The sequence below is a fragment of the Mobula hypostoma genome, chromosome 31 (genome assembly GCF_963921235.1).
Source record: "Mobula hypostoma chromosome 31, sMobHyp1.1, whole genome shotgun sequence".
NCBI classification, from domain to species: Eukaryota; Metazoa; Chordata; class Chondrichthyes; order Myliobatiformes; family Myliobatidae; genus Mobula; species Mobula hypostoma.
In genome coordinates this window covers 2,103,770-2,126,301 of record NC_086127.1, presented here as the reverse complement: position 1 = coordinate 2,126,301, position 22,532 = coordinate 2,103,770, and the positions used below count along the sequence as shown (strand labels likewise).

The 22,532-nt window shown below is 42.4% G+C and overlaps 1 protein-coding gene and 1 long non-coding RNA gene across 5 annotated transcripts in view; one reads left to right on the top strand and one right to left on the bottom strand.

Moving 5' to 3' along the window:
- Window positions 1–235: 235 nt before the first annotated feature.
- Window positions 236–14,935, bottom strand: LOC134339976 (uncharacterized). Its single transcript, XR_010016468.1, has 3 exons — window positions 12,641–14,935; window positions 7,358–7,490; window positions 236–5,232 (listed from the first exon to the last, which is right to left on the bottom strand). It is a non-coding gene; the product is annotated as an uncharacterized LOC134339976 (long non-coding RNA).
- The window catches only part of LOC134339972 (uncharacterized), a 52,370-nt gene continuing 38,732 nt past the window's right edge, over window positions 8,895–22,532 (top strand). Inside the window, exons 1-2 of one of the 4 annotated variants that reach the window (XM_063036800.1) lie at window positions 12,057–12,437; window positions 14,971–15,070. The gene's annotated coding sequence lies outside the window, so the exon portion shown is untranslated. Of the gene's footprint in view, window positions 8,914–12,055; window positions 12,438–14,970; window positions 15,071–22,532 lie in introns of those variants that run through there. The other 3 variants (XM_063036802.1, XM_063036801.1, XM_063036798.1) reach the window with 3 other exon arrangements.

Here is a 22,532-nt window from a genome sequence, read left to right as displayed (position 1 = left end):
TCCAGCCCAGCCCAGGTGCAGACTGTCCTGTTTGTACCGGTCCCACATCCTCCAGAACTTGTTCCAATGCCCCAGAAATTTGAATCCCTCCCCCTTGCACCATTTTTCAAGCCACGTATTCATCTGAAATATCCTCCTATTTCTATTCTCACTAGCACGTGGCACTGGTAGAAATCCACAGATTAATACCTTTGTGGTCCTACTTTTTAGTTCATCTCCTAACTCCCTAAATTCACCTTGTAGGACCTCATCCCGTTTTTTATCTATATCGTTTTGTACCTATGTGCACCACGACCTCTGGCTGTTCACCCTTCCACTCTAGAATGTCCCGCAGCCGCTCAGTGACATCCTTGACCCTTGCACCAAGGAGGCAATAAACCCTCCTTGAGTCCCGTCTGCGGCCGCAGAAGCGCATATCTATTCCACTTACAATCGACTCCCCTATCACTGTAGCTCTCCCACTCATTTTCCTTCCCTCCTGTGCCGCAGAACCACCCATGGTACCATGAACTCGGCTGCTGCTGCCTTCCCCTGATGAGACATCTCCCCCAATAGTATCCAAAACAGTATATCTGTTTCGGAGGGAGATGACTTCATGGGACTCCTGCACTACCTGCCTACTGCTACGCTGTTTAGTGGCCACCCATTCCCTTTCTGCCTATGTAGTCTTTACCTGCGGTGTGGCCAACTCACTGAACGTGCTATTCACGACTTTCTCAGCATCGCGGATGCTCCAGTATGAATCCAATCGCAGCTCCAGCCGCTCAATGCGGTGTGCCAAAAGCTGTAGCTGGACACATTTCCTGCACACATAGTCGTCAGGGACACTGGAAGCATCCCTGATTCCCCACGTGCTGCAGGATGAACAAACCACGGGGCCGATCTCAACTGTCATGACCTACCCAATACGGTACAGTCTGACCGCCTTCCTTGCTTCAAATGAAATACCGCAGCAGACCGTTATCCTTTTAAAGGAACTTACCTGGCCCTACCTCACTTGGAGGGAAACTCGCCCTCAGCTTCTGCGCGCCGAAGCCTCTCGAGACAAAGCCTTCCTACTCTGTCTCCCTCTGCTCTGTCGCCCGCTACAACTTCGCCGTCTCGGTCAAACTGCTCTCTTCTAAATACTCCCGCTGCCTCACGGACTGAAGTGAACGCGCTTGCGCAGCCCTGTCCCGATCAACCGCCGAGAAAAATGGTATTATTTTGATTCAAACAACAGAGTACACAAATATTGTATTTTGTTTACATTGCGATCTGTTTTTAAAAACATATTTGTTGCAGAAGTGATTCTAACGCAGTTCACGCTACAATCTCAGTCCAGTCAAGATACTGCAGTTCATCCGAACATTTGTCTCTGCCAATATACTCTGAGTAGGTCATTGCGAAAGTTCCTATAATGACCGACGTTTATGACAAACGACCAAATCCCAAAAAAAAACAACAACAACAACAGCAACAAAAACAACAAATCGTGACAACTTAGTAAAAGGCGATTGGAGGGAACGCGATATTGTTCACGACAACTCTGCCGGTAATGCTTTTAGACGGCCAAACGTAACAAATGAAAGATCACCACAAATATTGCAGGGTGAAAAAGCAGAATCATTCGGTGCGAACGAAAGTACAGGTAATAAGTGTGTTCTTGCAGGTGATTATATTTACATACTTGAAACGTGCTTCTGCTAACAATATTTTGTTCACACATACTAAGCGATTGACCATCTTAGCCAATAATTACATCGATTATATTTGTTTCTGATAATCAAGTAAGTATTTTTATGTGCTTTGACGTTTAGGAAGTTTTGCCTCCTGACAAAATAACCAGATTAAATTTGCACACGAGCGTGTATCTGTGAATGTACATGGATTTCCATATAATGTATACGCGTGTTGTCATGTATATATTCTAAATGCTGCACTTCTGTACTTATGTATGTCGATATGTAGGTACCCTATTGTATGTATTTGCGTGCGTGTGTGTGCTGTTTGTTTGTGTTTGTCTGTGAGTGTGTGCGTGTTTGTGTGTGTGCTCAAATTCAGTCCAGTATTTTGTGAACTATGATCTGTAATACATATAAACATAAAACATTGAAATCCTACATCACAATACAGGGCTTTTGGCCCATAATGCTGTGCCGAATATGCACTTACTTTAGAAATTTCCCAGAGTTACTGAATGCCTTCTGTTTTCCTAATCTCCGTGTAACTATCGACGAGTCTCTGAAATGACCCTATCGTATCCGCCTCCACCACAGTTGTCGGCATCCCATTCCATCCATTCAGAACTCTGCTTAAAAAGATTTACCCCTGACATCTCGTCCGTACCTGCTTCCAAACACCTTAAAAGTATGCCGTCTCGTGTTACCTATTTCAGCCCTGAGGGAAATAAAACGCATTTCACTATCCACAGGATCAATGCATTTCATTATCTTATACAGCTCAATCAGGTCACATCTCATCCTCCGACGCTCCAAGAAGAAAAGGCCGAGTTAATTCAATCTATTCTCATAAGATATCCTTCCCAATCCAGAAAACATCGTTGTAAATCTCCTCTGCATCCTTTCTGTAATTTCCACATCCTTCCTGTAGTGAGGCGACCAGATGTGAGCGCAGAACTCCAAGTAGGGTCTAACTAGTGTTCTATATTGCTGAAATTGGATTGAGTTGACTTTATTCCTTACATCCTTCGCATATATGAGGAATAAGATCATCACACATTTAAACGGAGACGAAATGTAAAGCTGTGTGATGATCTTATCCCTATGAATAAAGAACCTGAGGGCTAAAGGCCAGCAACTTCCCCTGACCTTAAGTCATCCACTAGACTTGCGAAATCATGGATCTGCGACTGGAAAGTCTTCAGTCTCCAGGGCGCTGCCCTGGAAAAGGTTGTATGGAGACTGGCAGTTGCCAATGCTGCAAATCTCCCCTCTCCACGACACCGATGTTGTCGAAGGGAGGCGCAAGAGCCAATACAGCTTGGCACCATGTGTTGTCGCAGAGCAGTGTGAGGTTAAGTGCCTTGATCAAGGATACAACACGCTGCCTCGGCCTGGGCTCGAACTCACGACATTCAGATCACTGGTCCAGTGCCTTAATCACTTGGTTACTTGTCCTCTCCCACCTGTACCTGGTCGTGTGGGATCTCAGGCTCCTATACATTTGATTCCTAATGGCAGCAGCCAAAATAGAGCAAGTCTTGCATAATATATAGTGGCACAAATGGAAGACAAAATACTATACTTTCTTGCTGAATGTGCGAATCCTGGAAGGCAATTATCTCAAGAGTTGAGCAGTTAACGTTGCATTACCGTCATGTCATGGAACCAAATCATGCGACTCCACATATATCCAGAGGTCCATCGATACCTCTACTGGGCAGACGTCTGGATTATAAGGTGTGGTTTGTGATCAGCAAGGAGTCAGTTTCTGAAGACGTAATTCTTTGCTGTATCTCTCTATGACACGATGACTTAACTAACACTTGTGTCCATCCGAAAACGCGTGTTAACGTCATTAATATTTGCTTATAAGTCTTAAACATTTCTCCTGAATCTTGCATTCTCTTCATCTGCAATGCTTCTTTCTCTGGGTATGGAAAATAAATATTCATCCACTGTCGTTATTCATCATATTCAGATGTTTCAAAACTTTTGTTTTCCTGTCGATCAGTTGCGGATGTTTAAGAAAGTTTTGAGATTTATATTGCACAGTGCAATAATGCAGTAGCTCAGGCTATCAGAAAACAGTTAGACTATCAGCATAATACCGATATTGAGACTTCGCTGCAATGGCAACTGAACTTCTTTGTTGGTAATACTCCACACTTGGAGTATTGTGTCTAGTTCTGGTCACCTCACTATAGGAAGGATGTGGAAGCATTGGAAAGGGTACAGAGGAGATTTACCAGGATGCTGCCTGGTTTAGAGGGTATGCATTATGATCAGAGATTAAGGGAGCTAGGGCTTTACTCTTTGGAGAGAAGGAGGATGAGAGGAGACATGATAGAGGTGTACAAGTTAATAAGCGGAATAGATAGAGTGGATAGCCAGCGCCTCTTCCCCAGGGCACCACTGCTCAATACAAGAGGACACGGATTTAAGATAAGGCGTGGGAAGTTCAAGGGGGATATTAGAGGAAGGTTTTTTACTCAGAGAGTGGTTGGTGGATGGAAAGCAGTGCCTGAGTCAGTGGTGGAGGCAGATACACTAGTGAAGTTTAAAAGACTACTAGACAGGTATATGGAGGAATCTAAGCTGGGGGCTTATATGGGAGTCAGGGTTTGAGGGTCGGCACAACATTGTGGGCCGAAAGGCCTGTACTGTGCCGTACTGTTCTATGTTATATGTAATTGGTCTGAAGAAGATTTTAGACCAGTCGCTGTGCTAATGTAAACTAAACATGGCCAAGAGCTATAAAACAGCGATATATTTGTTGTTTTTATTTGGTGCATATGTGTTTTTTCGTTTTGTTGTTTGTTTGTTTTGTTTGAAAATTCAAGTTTCAGGATCGCTTAATGCTATTCTCATAATATAACACATAGAAAACCAACAGCACAATACCTTACAAATTACGAGGGCTTCCTTTTGCCCTCTATTTTCCTAAGCTCCATGTCCCTATCCAAAAGCCCTTAAAAGACCCTATCGCCGCCGCCACCAGCACCGTTGCCGGCAGCCAATTCCACGCACTCACCACCCTCTGCGTAAGAAACTTACTCCTGACATTTCGTCTATACTACTCCCCAGCGTCCTCCTGTGGCAGCCATTTCATTCCTGGGAAAAAGCCTCTGCATAAGGCATGATTCCACAATCCAGGCAACATCCTTGTAAATCCCCTCTGCACTCTTTCTATGGTTCTCTTCCTTTAGTGAGCCGACCAGAACTGAGCACTGCTTGTTATTTACCCGCTTCATTGAAATTCTTAACTTTAATGGATAACGAAATAATATGTATACTGGATCCGATGCAGCGTAAACATAAAAACACACAGAGACACAATACAACAGTAGCAGTAGCACGAAGCATTTCCAGCTTTTGCTTAGATATCGTAATTTACTTCTCTTATCCTCTACCAAAAGTTTTTCTTTTTCGCTGAGCTCCGGTTTCCTCCCACAGTCCAAAGACCAGCCGATTAGCAGCACAATTGTCATGTGATTAGGCTGCTGTTAAATACGTGGATGGACAGGCGGTACCGATTGTTGGACCGGAAGGTCGTATTCGCACTGCATCTCTAAATAAATAATAGAAACAGCAAATAAATATAAAAATATAAAATAGCCGATAAAGATTGATATCCATATTGGGACGATTGACAAAGAGTGCATGTGCATATGGAGACTGTCATGAAGTGATAAAATGCCGGTCTTACAGATTGGAGAAAGTAACTGCTTTCGAGTCAGGTAGTCCTGGCGTGAATGCTCCTTAGCCTGCACCTGACAAATATGGGGGGGGGGGGGGGGGGGAATCCGTAATCATGATGGGTAGTACCCGACAGGAGGTTTCTGCCACTTATCCACCACCTTCTAGTAAATTTGCTCTTGATGATCGCTCAACTGATGAGTTGGGCAGTTTTGGTTACGCCCTGTCTGCCACAGATCAGTTTCCGCACAGGCGTTGATTCAGCACGTTAGGATATCCCCTAGTGATCATGACGAGTATAGTCCAGATGTTGTGTTATGATAGATTAAAAGAGGGGCGATGCATCCATATGATTATTTGTGTCCTTCTATTCAATAATCCACTTTGCGTTCTGAGAATCGGGATACAGTACTTCCGGTCCTTCCGGTCCAGCAAGTGAAGACAGCTAATTGCATGTTGGCCTACATAACAAGGGGAGTTCAGTATAGGAGCAAAGAGGTCCTTCTGTAGTTGCACAGGGCCCTAGTGAGACCACACCTGGAGTATTGTGTACAGTTTTGGTCTCCAAATTTCAGGAAGGACATTCTTGCTATTAAGGGAGTGCAGCGGAGGTTCGTAAGGTTAATTCACAGGATGGCGGGACTGTCATATGTTGAAAGATTGGAGCGACTGGGCTTGTATACACTCGAATTTAGAAGGATGAGAGGGGATCTGATTGAAACATATAGGATTATTAAGGGATTGGACACGCTGCAGGCAGGAAGCATGTTCCCGCTGATGGGTGAGTCCAGAGCCAGAGGCCACCGTTTAAGAATAAGGGATAGGCCATTTAGAACGGAGTTGAGGAAATTTTTTTTCACCCGGAGAGTTGTGGTTCTGTGGAATGCTCTGCCTCAGAAGGCAGTGGAGGCCAATTCTCTGGATGCTTTCAAGAAACAGTTAGATGGAGCTCTTAATGATAGCGGAGTCAAGGGATATGGAGAGAAGGCAGGGACGGGGTACTGATTGTGGTTGATCAGACTTGATCACCGTGAATGGCTTTGCTGGCTCGACGGACCGAATGGCCTACTCCTGCACTAACTGTCTATCGTCTATGTACAGCGCATGGCACAAAATGTCTCAATATGCACAAGAGTATATATCGATCAGAATTGAATAAGATTTAATATCATTGGCAGTCACCGTGGAATCATTTGTTTTGCGGCAGCAATACGTTTCACTAAATAATACCCAAAACGACTACAAATTATAATATTATCATTACAATGACAAAATAAATGTTTTTATTTCAGAGTACAACTGTGTGCTATCGACAAACACGGAGAAATTTCTGTATCAATGCCTAACGAATTTGAGTACCTTGGACGAATAATTTACATACCTCTGATATAGCTGGCGCTGTATGGGTCTGCTGAATGTATTGAAAGTTTAGAGTTTTGAATATACAGGGAGTTAAACAATTTGAACATTACAGGCACTTGTTGAAAGATATTAGGGATAATTGGAATAATTTGATTTCTGAAAATTTTCTTGAGAAGGAGATGGATGCATTATGAGAACAATTCGATCTGAATAGTGATTCATTCAAACTTTTCTCATGTAGTGTGGATCAAGATCGGATTGTTTTCTGAAAGCGGAAATTCGAAAATCTGTTGTGCGACCGATAGGCATCATCGTTCATAATGAATTCCACGCGTGGCCTCCACCACTTTTTGAACAGTGGAACCATTCGTTTCTGCCACCGATTTTTTTTTAATTGTACGACAAAAAATGTCTACTGGCAATTCACACTATCTACTTTTGGCTCAATGCAATTTGCCCGTAGTAAACTCTTGTCACTCATTAGCTTTATGCCCTCGATTTATTCCCTCCATTTCCCAACCGTGGGAAGAGGTCTGTGTGCATTTACCTTTCCTATGTGCCACATGATTTATACATCTTTTTGCGATTTAAACTCGTTCCCTGCGTTCTAGTGAAAAAAAGAGAAAAAAAACAACCTGTTCAGTCCGTCGATTCTCGGCGACATTTCCAAAAGCACCGGGTCCTTCGACTTTGATGGCATCCTTCTTATAGCAGATGAACCAGATCTCAACTCCATACCCCAAGTTCGGCCAGATCAATATAAGACAACTGTAAGATAGCATCCAACATTCAATGTTTCATCTCATGGCCGATACTGGCTTTCTTCATCACAGATTACGCAAACTTCAGGAAATAATGTAATCCAGCTTTTACCTGTTTTGTTAGAATGCACCTGAACCCTGCTGTTAACCGTAATGTTCTCTTTTCTGGTCTGTATAAAATGCCATAGGGTAGACTTGTCAACATTACACTCAATCAACCATTCCTCAAACCAGTTAAACGGCTGATAGAGATTCATTTCCAAATCCCGACAGACGTTCGTCACTGTTAGCGTCACCAACTATCTCAGTGTCACCCGAAAATGCATGGACTTTACCATAGTTACGGTTGACGTGGACTCAACGTTTATCTTTTGGCCTCTGTAGTTTTTACTTGTTTGACTATAAACAAAACAAGCCGACAATCTGACACATGCGGTGGGATTAAATGGAGGAAATTTCGCACGGAATCTTAATGATATGTCAGGAACATGACAGACTGCTCGCAGAAACTTGGATGCCATGTTTTTTTTCAAAAGTCGGAGATGGTATTATGACTGGCGGCACGCTCATACTGTTAAATGTGCACAATATTTGTTGACAGTATTAACTAGCAAACAACGTATGTTCCATGTGCAATATATTAAATAAAATATAAGCAAAAGATAAAGCAAATTATCAGAATTAAAACGGCATCTGCATCTATAATTGGCTACCAGGACGACCAAATCGTCTTGCAATGAGCGAGGAGCTCAGTTTGTAAATTAGAAGGAATTGCATCATGATTACATTGCAGTTACTCGAGTTGTAAGAAATAATTAAGAGGGATGATAATTTAGAAGCTTTATATATTCATCTGTGATAATTAATTCTATGCATTTCGGGTTTCCGGAATTTTTAAATACGATTTTCGAAAATTCTATATATTTTAGCATTTTGAATACATCGAATCCCGTCCCATAAAGTCCGGCGTGGACACATAGCATTGAGTCCCTTGCATGCCTGATTCCGTGCGTGTCCATTGTTAATATAGTTAGTGGCGACTTTAGGGAACAGAGAGGGTTCAGAAAGACCAGATATTCGGAGCTGTAGCTTGCAGATGATCACAGAGCGTGCAATAAATAGAAAATTTGATTAAACTCGTCAACAGACTAAGATTAAGATGAACCTTATGTCGGGATTTTTGTTGTGAAAAGAGTAGTATTGTATAACATTAAGATGATTAGAAGGTATCTGGTGACCAGGGCAGAGACTAATTGCTCTACCTCTTAATGACCACCAGGAGGAGCAGTGCGCGATGCCGTACTCTCTGCGGGATTTTTTCTGGAATCTAATGATGTCATACTGACCGGTGAACTCCCGACTGTCCCTGCCCGTCAACTGCTTCAACGTGGTTAAATCTGTCCACTTTGCCCCGGCTTTGCCTGAAGAGAGTAAGTCTCAAGCATTTTGCCAGTCTCCATCGTGATTGACTATACTATTCACATATTATCTGAAAGTCCAAAGGTTTATATCGGGTCTGCCATATTGATAACCATTTTACAATATCCTACAAAATCTTTCTCTGACTATGAACTTCTGAAATAAAGAGTTAACATAAAATTTCAAAAGTAAATTATCCTTATTGTTCTTGTTTATTATAAAACCTGGGATTACGTTTATTTTCTCAGGCAGGGTGTCAAACCTTAAGAGTTTCAGATTTGTTTTTATTGTCTTCTCTTCCTTGCCGGAAACAGAATACAGAAAGTTGAACATAGGTCAGTAGTGCACGGACACAGACTGTTGGGGCGACGCTGGTGGTTCGAATTAATTATATTGTAATTAATTGTTTAACTATATTTTTCAGCTCTCCTTACCGAATGAACAAATTCCTAATTTTTTTTTGACATAAACGTATCCGTCTGAGTGTCGCTTAAATATATCTGTCGTATTGTACCACCGTCATTGTGCCTGGAGAACATTCCAGAAATGGGCTCTCTTTCAAATTATATTTACATGAATATCTTTCTTGAATTTGCTCAGTCTCAGTTTAATGCAGGTCTGCTAGTATTAGTCGTTCCGACTCCTGGAAAATGATACTGGCTGTCTATTCAAGCCTTAAATGGTCTTGAGTATCTATTGCATTTCTGCAAAAAAAGTTCGCAGCGCTTGTACTGAGGAACAATTCACACCGACTTCGCCATTACATTCAGAACAAACACTCTTCGTTCGAACACTCAGAAGCTGACATTAGCAAGAGAAATCACTCATCCTGAACCGAATTCTCCCATTTCCACATTGACAGTATTCTTGCTTAATTCTTATCTACTTAGATTAGATTATATTCAACTTCATTGTAATTGTGCCGAGAAGAAATACAACGCCAATGAAACGCAATTAGCATCTGACCAGAAATGCCAGGAGCCCAGTGTTATTTACAAATAACTACGAATAAAAAGTAAGTGCTACAGCACACAAATATAAAAGAACCGAGACACTACAATATGGGTGCAATACTGCTTAGCGTTGTGATGTGAGGGTCAGCAGGGTCACAGACTTAGAGAAGAAGCTCTTCCTGTGCCTGCTGGTGCGGGAGCGGAGGCTCCTGTAGCGCCTACGGGGTGGGTGGAGAGCAAAACGTCCATCATTAGTGTGAGATCCATCCTTGATGATACTTTTCGCCCTGCCCAGGCTGTGTTTATGATAGATGTTCTCAACGGTGGGGAATTAGGTGCCGATAATCAACTGGGCGGTTTTCACCACACGCTGGATTACTTTGCGGTCCGATACGGGACAACTGCCATAGCACACTGAGATGCAGTTGGTGAGTATGCTCTCAATGGTTCAGCGGTAAAAGTCCGTCTGTATCATGGAACAGAGTTGAGCGTTCTTGATGCTCCACAGGAAATAAAGTCGATACTTCTCCTCCTTTGTCTCTACCCTATATGTGCTGACTACGCAAAGAGTGCGTGCAGCCTTTTGTAGGGTGAATCTGTATTGCCTATCTGGTATGAACGCTTTTCACGTTTCATTGCTTTGAGTGATGCATATGCTATGGACAGTGCCTTGTTTCCCTTAGATGTGTAAGGGCTTAATTCTTATCTGGAAATTATGGAATTAAGTTTTGCTGGTCACCGTGCATGAGTTTACTATGATTCCTATGATATATTATGATTAGAATTGTACTTCGATTCGGATTGAACCTATTAAAGATTGACACTTTATGTTAACAACGCTATATTTTCCCCATTTATTTGCCGTTACGTGCTCACTCTGTTTTATAAAGTGTCGCTGAACTAAGTGTTCACAAGATTCAATATTCAGATCTGTACCACTCCAGAGAAAACCAGTCAAGTGTGAGCAATCTTTCCTTAAACAACAGGAATTCTGCAGATGCTGGAAATTCAAACAACACACATAAAAGTTGCTGGTGAACGCAGCAGGCCAGGCAGCATCTCTAGGAAGAGGTACAGTCGATGTTTCAGGCCGAGTCCTGACGAAGGGTCTCGGCCTGAAGCGTCGACTGCGCCTCTTCCTAGAGATGCTGCCTGGCCTGCTGCGTTCACCAGCAACTTTGATGTGTGTTGCAATCTTTCCTTATCGTTTTATTTCTGTGCAGTGATAATCGATTCAGCTGAAGCAATGAATACCAATATGTGATAACTCCAACGGCAGGCGATCTTTGCCCGATCTTATGATACGTACAATCAACCTGCAAGATAACGTAGTGGAAAATAAATAGCTGCAATGAATGAGTAATCAATCCGAAATACTTTTCAGCCAATGAAATGATAGCGTATGGATCAAATAAAGGAATGTTGTTCTTTCTTTTTTTTCAAATTTGAAATGTAAAGTGAGTATAATCATTAACAAAACTAGCACAGAGAAAAAGGCTGCTCAGCGGTTTTCCGTGTGGCCTTTGATCATAATTGCAAAACATTAATATTGCACATTCGCAATATATGCCCTTGACATGTTAGATGATGAATATGAGATACACCCCGATACCACTTTATTAAATGGCTCCTGTACCTAACAAACTGGCCACGGTGTATGTATTTGGTCCATGCTGCAGTAGCACATCCACTGCAAGGATCATTCAGTGAGCATTCAGCGATGGGTTGTTTTTCGACACACCGCTGTTGCAACCCGTGATTGTTTAGGTTGCTTGGATCAGTCTGGTTATTATTCACCGATCGATAATTTCAACAAGGGTTTTGTGCACAGATCTGCCGTTCACTGCACTCCTTTTCTGGGACTTTCGCGCCATTTTCTAGAAACACTAGTGACTACTTTCGTGAAAAGTCCTCGATTTGCTTCTTCTGAGATTCTCTACGTAAGCTGTTTGTCTTCAACGATCATTATAAGGTCAAAGGCACTGTGATCACAGCTGTTCTTTATTCTGATGTTCATTATCATATCTAAACTTCATATCACGAATTTCATCATCTTATCTGCAGTCCTTAATGCCAGGTAATTGGCTAATTAGATATGTACACCAGGTCTACAGGGATTACTAATACACTGGCCCCAGTATGCTGATAAATAAGGAGAGGATTTGCCATCTTTTATCTTCCTCTTATCCTTTTATGACGACTCTGACTTTGGTGAAAAAGGGCGAATGTGGGGGAAATTTCGCTCGTTTTTAATTTTCATAAACAGGTAGTTCAACTGATTGAGAAATTTTGTGCTCCAATTCATTGCAACATCGAAGTGCAATGCTCGATTGGGTGGATAAGGTATTTATTGCATGCTGACCTTAGCAGTATGAAGCGCACCTGACCTTCGCCTAGGGAGTGCATGCTAACGTAGTGAACACCCAGATTCTTTGGAAACACATACAGAGAGAGTTTAAAATTTCTAGTCCTGGACTTTCCTGGAAACAGTAATATCCATTTAACAGTGTATATCAAGCCTTCAGATACAAGGTTAGCAACCGAGCACAGGTATCGACAGTAATAGGGGATTGGTGGATCAGGTAAGACGTACTGTTTTATGTTTAAACACATTTCGCGTTGATTTCGTTCAAGCACATTCTCGAACTGAATACTAACACACTGAACTGATTCTTTAAAAAAAACATTAATGTCAAAAGATACTCACACACTCTTCTCTCGTTCGAAGATTTGTTAAAACACATTTTGTTTAGCTTAACGCGACAGTAATCACTCAAATTGTTACCTTGAAAGACGATGTGAATGCCGACAACTTCGTTTCAGCAACATAAGTAGTACTTAAATTAAGTGTGACAAGGTCTACTCTGATAACTGGACAACAGATGTCCAGATGACGACTGCCCGCGTTTAAGAAAAGTCATTCCTGATCTGGGACAATATTTGGAATAGTGCCAGTGGGACTGTTCACATCCAAATAATATTTAGATGGTAGTCATTCAACACCATAAATAACAATGCGTTCAGGAATTATCCATGAGACAAAATAAGACGTCAGATCTAGTGCTCAAGTACAAAAGGTGACAAAGTCACTTAATAGTTTGGGCAATGTCATCAATAGTTTTAATCCTCCTAACTTGGTCTTCAGCTGACCATGCTTCCCGGCCGGAAATACATAATTTTTCAATGAAGCTGCACTCCCAAATAGATTAGGGCATAGAATTAATGATTCTATGCCGTGAACACACGTCACAAAGTGCAAAAAATAAGGCATATTCCCGGAATCCAATGCTTCATACAGTTACAGCATTGCAAACCCGTCCCTTTACAGCTGGTTCGTTGCAGTTATGCAATACAAGCTGAGGTAGATAAGGAAGTTAGTGACGAATATAGCCGAACACTTTCAGCCGAGGAAATAGGCATCGAAGCTCGTTCTATTTGTCTATGTTCGATTAAAGAACATAAAATATCGGAGAATGATTAGGTCATCTGGCCCATCCAGTCTGCTCTGGCCTTTCAGCTTGGCTGATCTATTTCTCTTTTAGCCCCAACGTTCTATTATTCTCCAAAACCCTTCATGTACTGAATAATCAGGAATCTGAGAAGCTATGCCATAAATATATCAAATGTCCCCCCTACCCCTTTCTTAGCAACTTCACCAGTGCTTTTATAAAGTCTCAACTTTATATTCCTGCTTGCATCTTCTGGTACGACACGACGGTTAGCACCTTATTTGCCTTCACCAAATTGGACTAAACCTTCAAATTATCCTGCAGCGAATTCTACAGGAGGTCTCCCAAGTCGAGTTGCACATCAATGCTTTGTCTGAATTTCGAAAATAGACCACCCATTTATTTTTTTTCTTACAAATGATTTGAACAATATCAAATGAAATTGGTTCTGTGGTGGAAAAAGAGGAGAGCGGTAGTGATAGGGGACTCGATAATTAGAGGTACAGATAGGAGGTTCTGTGGTCGTGACAGAAATTCCAGGATGGTTTGTTGCCTCCCAGCTGCCAGTGTCAAGGATGTCTCTGATCGCTTGCATGACATTCTGAAGTGGGAGGGTGATCAGCCAGATGTCGTGGTGCGCATCAGTACCAATGACATAGCAAGGAAAAGTGAGGAGGTCCTGGAGAGTGAGTATAGAGAGCTTGGTAGGAACTTGAAAAGCAGGATCTCGAGGGTGGTAATCTCAGGATTGCTACTTGTGCTAGGTGCCAGTGAGGGTAGGAATAGGATGCTCTGGAGGATGAACAAGTGGCTGAGGAACTGGTGTAGGAGGCAGGGTTTCAGATTTCAGGATCATTGGGACCTCTTCTGGGGCAGGTGAGACCTGTACAAGAGAGACGGGTTACACTTGAACTACAAGGGGACCAATATCCTTTCAGGGAGGTTTGTTAGTGCTATTGGGGAGGCTTTAAACTAGATTTGCAGGGGGCTGGGAATCAGAATGCCAGAGCTGACACTGAGGCTAGGGTAAAAATAAATGATGATAAAAGTTCAAGCAAAGCCGCAAATAGAATGGTTGTGAGTGGTGGTACAAGTCTTCTGAGGTGTATATATTTCAAAGCTAGCGGTATTGCGGGGAAGGCGGATGAGTTGAGGGCGTGGATTGAGACGTGGAATTATGACGTCATAGCATATAGTAGTAAGGAAAATGTTACAGCAGTGTTCAGGCAGTACAGGTTAGACGGCTTGTCTACTGAGTACTTATGGGTAGAGCTGAGAAACAGGAAAGGTATGCCCATAATAGTGGGATTGTATTATAGACCACCCAATAGTCAGCGAGATTTGGAGGAGCAAATAAGCACAGAGATAGCAGGCAACTGCAGGAAACATAAAGTTGTGGTGGTAGGGGATTTTAATTTTCCACATATTGATGGGACTCTAATACAGTTAGGGGTCTACATGTGTTACAGTTTGTAAACTGTGTTCAGGAAAGTTTTCTAAATAAATATGTGGAGGTACTAACTAGAGGGGATGCAATATTAGGTCTCCTATTAGGAAACAAGTTAGGACAAGTGATGGAAGTGTGTGTAGGGGAACACTTTGGTTCCAGTGATCATAACACCATAGGTTTAAACTTGATCCTGGATAAACATAGATCTGGTCCTAGGGTTGTGGTTCCAAACTGGAAGAAGGCCAAATTTGAAGAAATGAGGAAGGATCTAAAAAGCGTGGATTGGACAGGCTGTTTTCTGCAAAGGATGTGATCGGTAAGTGGTAAGCCTTCAAAGGAGAAATTTTGAGAGTGCAGGGTTTGTATGTTCCTGTCAGGATTAAAGGCAAAGTGAATAGGAATAAGGAACCTTGGTTCTGAAGGGATATTGCAACTCTGATAAAGAAGAGGAGAGAGACGTATGCCATGTATAGGAAACAAGGAGCAAATAAGGTGCTTGAGGAGTATAAGAAGTGCAAGAAAATAGATAAGAAGGAAATCAGGAGGGCTAAAAGAAGACATGAGGTTGCCTTGGCAATCAAAGTGAAGGATAATTCAAAGAGCTTTTACAAGTATATTAACAATTAAAAGTTTGTAAGGGACAAAATTAGTCCTCTTGGAGATCAGAGTGCCGGCTATGTGCGGAACCAGAAGAAATGGGGGAAAACTTATATTCTTTTTCGTCTGTATATCTTAGGGAAACTGGCATGAAGTCTATGGAATTAAGGGGAAAAAAGTAGGGAGATCATGGAAACTGTGCAGATTGAAAAGGAGCAGGTGCTTGCTATCTTGAGAAAAAATTAAAGTGGATAAATCCCCAGGGCCTGACAGGGTATTCCCTCGGACCTTGAAGGAGACTAGTGTTGATATTGCAGGGGCCCTGACAGATATATTTAAAATGTAGTGTCTCCGGGTGAGGTGCCGGAGGACCGCAGAATGGCTCATATTGTTCCGTTGTTTCAAAAAAAAAGATCGAATAGTAATCCGGGAAATTATAGGCCGGTAGATTTGACGTCGGTAGTTGGTAAATTATTGGAGGGAGTACTAAGAGACAGAATCTACAAGCATTTGGATAGACAGGGACATATTAGGGACAGTCAACATGGCTTTGTGCGTGGTAGATCATATTTGACCGATCTATTGGAGTTTTTCGAGGAGGTTACCAGGAAAGTGGATGAAGGGAAGCAGTGGATATTGTCTACATGGACTTCAGTAAGGTCTGTGACAAGGTCCCGCATGGGAGGTTAGTTAGGAAAATTCAGTCGCTCGGTATACATGGAGAGGTTGTAAATTGCATTAGACATTGGCTTAATGGAAGAAGCCAAAGAGTGGAAGGAGAGGATTGCTTCTCAGAGTGGAGACCTGTGACTAGTGGTGTGACACAGGGATCAGTGCTGGGTCAATTGCTATTTGTCATCTATATCAATGATCTGGATGATAATGTGGTAAATTGGATCAGCAAATTTGCTGATGATACAAAGATTGGAAGTGTAGTGGACAGTGAGGAAGGTTTTCAAAGCTTGCAGAGGTATTTGGACCAGCTGGAAAAATGGGCTGAAAAATGGCAGAAGGCGCTTAATACAGACAAGTGTAAGGTATTGCACTTTGGAAGGGAAAACCAAGGTACAACATATAGGGTAAATGGTAAGGCACTGAGAGTGCAGTAGAACAGAAGGATCTGCTAATACAGAAAAAAAATCCCTAAAAGTGGCGTCACAGATAAGTAGAGTCGTAAAGAGACCTTTTTTCTATTTTAGCCTTTATTAATCAAAATATTGTGTATAAGAGCTGGAATGTTAAGAAGAGGTTGTATATGGCATTGGTGAGGCTGAATCTGGAGTATTGTGTTTAGTCTTGGTCACCAAATTACAGGAGGGATATAAATAAGGTTGAAAGAGTGCAGAGAAGGTTTACAATTATGTTACCGGGACTTGAGAAACTCAGTTACAGAGAAAGGTTGAATAGGTTAGGACTTTATTCCCTGGAGCGTAGAAGAATGAGGGGAGATTTGATAGAGGTATATAAAATTATGATGGGTATAGATAGAGTGAATGCAAGCAGGCTTTTTCCACTGAGGCAAGGGGAGAAAAAAAGAAAAAGATTTAAGGGTGAGGGGGGAAACAGTTTAAAGGGAACATTGGGGGGGCTTCTTCACACAGAGAGTAGTGGGAGTGAGGAATGAGCTGCCAGGTGAGGTGGTAAATGCGGGTTCTTTTTTAACATTTAAGAATAAATCGGACAGATACATGGACGGGAGATGTATGGAGCGATATGGTCCATGTGCAGGTCAGTGGGACTAGGCAGAAAATGTTTCGGCACAGCCAAGAAGGGCCAAAAGGCTTTTTTTTTCTGTGCTGTAGTTTTTTTTTTCTATGTTTTCAGTGGTTTTATAAAGTACCTTCCCATCCACCTATCTTTGTTATGTCCGCAAAATCGGCCACAGACGATTAAGTCTGTCATCAAAGTCATTGACATATAACATAAAAATAAGCAGTCCAAGCACAGGTATCTAGTCATCGTCAACCAAACAGAAAATACACCATTTATTCCTATACTTTGCCTCCGGCCAATCAGCCAATGTTCTATTCATGCTAGTATCTTCTCTGAAATACCCTAAGTTCTTAAACTCTTAAGCAGGCTGCTAATCAAGGGTATTATTGAGTGGCTGAGAGACTGGTATGGGGGTCAGCGATTCAGATTCCTGGATCTTTGGGGCATATTCTGGGACCATCGATTTGTACAAAAATGACAGTTTATACCTGAACCCAAAGGGGTTCAATATCCAAGCAGGCTCGTTTAATAGAGCTGTTATGGAGGGTCTAAACTAATTTGGCAGGGGGATGGTAACCGGAGTGATATGGCAGAAGAATTGAAAACAACAAACAAAACAAAAAAAAACAGAAATAAATCAAAGATAGTGTTGAAAATACAAGAAAGAAGTATCAAGCTGGAGATGAGGCTTAATCAAAGCCAGTGGCATGAGTTACAGGGCAAGAGAGGCGTGGTGCAATTAAAACAGAAATCAACAAATACTGCGCTGAAAGTACTGTATTTAAATACACGTAGCATAAGTATGAAATGGAGGATATTGAAATTCAACTACAGAGTGAAAAATATGACGTTGTGGTCATCTCTGAAACTCAGCTAAAGGCTGGCTGTCATTGGGAGCTAAACATCCAAGGATAAACAGTACATCGGAAAGATAGGTAAGTGGACCGAGGGGCTGGTGTGGCTCTGTGTATATAAAAAACAAATATATATATTAAATCATTAGAAAGAGACGGTATAGGATTAGAAGATGTAGGATTTCTATGGGTTGAGTTAAGAACTAGCACGGGTAAAAGGACCTTAAGTATTGTTCTATACAGGCCTACAATTAATAGCCAGGATGTGGATTAAAAATTACAGTAGGAAGTATAAAATGCGTGTCAGAAAGGTAATGTTATGATAATCGCGGGGAATTTAACATGACAGTGGATTAGGAAATTTAGGTCTGTACTGGACTTCAGGAAAGAAAATTTGTAGAATGTCTAACTGATAGTTTTTTGGAACAGCTTGTGATTGGTCACACCAGGAGATTGGCTGTGCTAGATTGGGTGTTGTGCAATGATCTATATTATCATACGACCATAAGACCATAAGACAAAGAGGCAGAAGTCAGACATTCGGCCCATCGAGTCTGCTCCGCCATTTTATCATGAGCTGATCCATTCTCCCATTTAGTCCCACTCCCCCGCCTTCTCACCATAACCTTTGATGCCCTGGCTACTCAGATACCTATCAACCTCTGTCTTAAATACACCCAATGACTTGGCCTCCACTGCCGCCCGTGTCAACAAACTCCACAGATTCACCACCCTCTGGCTAAAAAAAAAAAAAAAATCTTCGCATTTCTGTTCTGAAAGGGCGCCCGTCAATCCTAAGTCATGCCTTCTCGTACTAGACTCCCCCATCACGGGAAATAAACTTTGCCACATCCACTCTGTCCATGCCTTTCAACATTCGAAATGTTTCGATGAGGTCTCCCCTCATTCTATTAAACTCCAAGCAGTACAGTCCAAGAGCGGAAGAAACGTCCCTCATATGTTAACCCTCTCATTCCCGGAATCATTCCAGTGAATATTCTCTGTACCCTCTCCAACGTCAGCACATCCTTTCTTAAATAAGGAGACTAAAACTGCCCACAGTACTCCAACTGAGGTCTCAACAGTGCCTTATAGAGCCTCAACATCATATCCTTGCTCCTATACTCTATTCCTTTCGAAATGAATGCCAACATTCTTCACTACCGACTCAACCTGGAGGTTAACCTTAGGGGTATCCTGTACGAGGACTCCCAAGTCCCGTTGCATCTCAGAACTTTGAATTCTTTCCCCATTTAAATAATATTCTGCCCGTTTATTTCTTCTGTCAAAGTGCATAGCCATACAATTTCCAACACTATATTTCCTTTGCAACTTCTTTGCCCATTCTTTCAATCTATCCAAGTCTCTCTGCAGACTCTCCGTTTCCTCAGCACTACCGACCCCACCACCTATCTTCGTATCGTCAGCAAATTTAGCCACAAAGCCATCTATTCCATAATCCAAATGGTTGAAGTACAATGTGAAAAGAAGCGGCCCCAACACTGACCCCTGTGGAACACCACTGGTAACCGGCAACCAACCAGAATAGGATCCCTTTATTCCCACTCTCTGTTTCCTGCCAATCAGCCAACGCTCTATCCACGTATGTAACTTTCCGGTAATTCCATGGGCTTTTATCTTGTTAATTTGCCTCATGTGTGGCACCTTGTCAAAGGGCTTCTGAAATGTCAAATATACAACATCCACTGCATCTCCCTTATCTAGCCTACTGGTAATTTCCTCAAAAAATTGTAATAAGTTTGTCAGGCAGGATTTTCCTTTGAGGAATCCATGCTGAGTTCTGCCTATCTTGTCATATACCTCCAGGTACTCTGTAACCTCATCCTTGACAATCGACTCCAACAATTTCCCAACCACATATGTCAATCTAACAGGTCTATAATTTCCTTTTTGCTTCCCTGCCCCCTTAAATAGCGGAGTGACATCTCCAGTGAAGACTGATGTAAAATACTCGTTCAATTTTCTGCCATCTCCTTATCTCCCATTACAATTTCTCCAGCACCATTTTCTGTCGGTCCTATATCTACTCTTACCTGCCTTTTACTCTTTATAGACTTGAAAAAGCGTTTAGTGTCCTCTTTGATATTGTTTGCTCGCTTCCTTTCATAGTTAATCTTTTCCCTCTTAATGACCTTCTTAATCTCCTTTTGTAAGGTTTTAAAGACTTCCCAATCCACTCTCTTCCCACTTTTTTTTTTCTTCTTTGTATGCCCTCTCCTTTTTCTTTAACCTTGGCTTTGTCTTCTTGTCAAACACGGTTGCATCATTTTTCAATTCGAAAATGTCTTCCTTTTTGCAATTTACCTGTCTTGCAACTTCCTCACTTCTCGCATAAACTCCAGCCACTGCTGTTCTGCCGTCTTTCCCGCCAGTGTTCCTTTCCAGTCAAATTTGGCCAGTTCCTCTCTCATGCCACTGTAATTTCCTTTACTCCACTGAAATACCGACGCATCAGATTTCGCGATTATCTTATTCAAAATTCACTGTGAACTCAATCATGTTATGATCACTGCCTCCTAAGGGCTCCTTCACCTCAATCTCTCTAATCACCTCCGGTTAATTACACGATACCCAATCCAGTACAGCCGATCCGCTGGTGGGCTCAACAACAAGCTGTTCTGAAAAGCCATCTCGCAGACATTCTACAATTTCTCTCTCTTGAGATCCAGTGCCAACCTGATTTTCCCAATCCACTTGCATGTTAAAATCCCCCACAATTATCATAACACTGCCCTTCTGACAAGCCTTTTCTATTTCCTGTTGTAATTTGCAGTCCATATCACTGCAACTGTTTGGAAGCCTATAAATAGCTGTCATCAGGGTCCTTTTACCCCTGCGATTTCTGAGATCAACCCATAAAGTTTCTGCACCTTCTGATCCTATATCTCCTCTTTCTAATGATTTAATATCATTACTTACCTATAAAGCCACGCCTCCCCCTCTGCCTACCTTCCTATCCTTCCGATACTCCGTGAATCCTTGGATGTTCAGCTCCCAAGGTATGCATCCTTTAACCACGCATCAGTGATGGCCACAATATCGTACCTGTCATCTGCAGCTATACGACAAGATCATCCACCTTATTCTTTATGCTGCATGCATTTAAGTACAACACCTTAAGACCAGTATTTGGTACATTTCGCTTTGATTTCACTGCAGCTTTATTGCACTGCAACTCATCCCAATGGCTACAAATTTGCCCTATCACCTACCTGTCTTTCCTGACATCTTTACTGCTCACTATCTTAGATGTATTTCTGTTTTCCCCTTCCTCCGCTCTGTCATTCCGGTTCCCAACCGCCTGTCTTTTAAACTCTCCCGCCAGGATATTGGTCCCCTTCCGGTTCAGGTGTAACCTGTCCTATTTGAACACGAGATACTTACCCCTGAAGAGATCCCAATTATCCAAGAATCTGAAGCCCTGCCCCCTGCACCAGTCTCTCAGCCAGGCATTCATCTGCCTGATCCTACTATTCTTACCTTCGCTAGCACGTGGCACAGGTAGCAATCCCGAGATTACTACCCCGGAGGTCCTGCTTCTCAACTTCCTTCCTAGCTCCTGGAAATATCTCTTCAGGACCTCCTTCTTTGTCCTATCTATGTCATTGGTACCAACATGTACTAAGACAACTGGCTGCTTACTCTCCTCCTTCAGAATATTCTGGACCCAACTAGAGACATCCCGTACCCTGGCACCTGGGAGGCAACACACCATGCGCATATCTCTATCAGGCTCACAGACTCTCCTGTCCGTTCCCCTGCCTAAGGAATACCCTATGATAACCGCATTCCTCTCCCCCTTCCTTATTTCCTGCACAGCAACCCAAGGCTCAGTGCCAGAGACCCGGTCACCATGGGCGTCCGCTGTCAGGTCACCACCCCCCCCCCCCCCGCCTCAACAGCATCCAGAACAAGATATTTGTCGCTGAGGGGGACAGCCACAGGTGTGTGGTCTGCACTATCCGGGCATTTCCCTTCCCTCTCTTGACAGTGACCCAGTTTTCTGACCCCTGTAGCCTACGGATGACTACATTCCTGTAGCTGCTATCACGGTCTTGACTTACCCTAATAATCAGTAGGTCATCAAGCTGCAGCTCCAGATCCCTAACACGGTCTCTGAGGAGCTGCATCTCGATGCACCTGGTACAGATGTGGCCATCAGTTTCCCAGGGTTCCCACATCTGACACCCTGAACAAAGCACTAACCCTGCAGGCATGCTATCTAATTCTACAGAAATGAAACAGGAAAAATAAGTCTACTCACGTACTTACCTCGCCAAACAGATGAATTGTTAAACCGTTAGCTGTGAGAACCCTGCTGTTCCTGTCTGTCCTGGCCAATCCGGAGGTGATAATAGAGCTTAAGGTTAACGTACACTTAGAGAACAATGATCACGAAGTGATCGAGTTCACATTGAAATTTGAGAAGGAAAAAAATAAAATCCAGTGAGTCGGAATTTAAATGGAATAAAAGGTATTGCATGGCATGAGAGGGGTACTGGCCGAAGCTGAATGGAAAGGGACATTTGCAAGAAAGTCAGCATTGCAGGAGTGGTTGGAGTTATTGCGAAAAATGAAGGAAGTGCAAGAAAT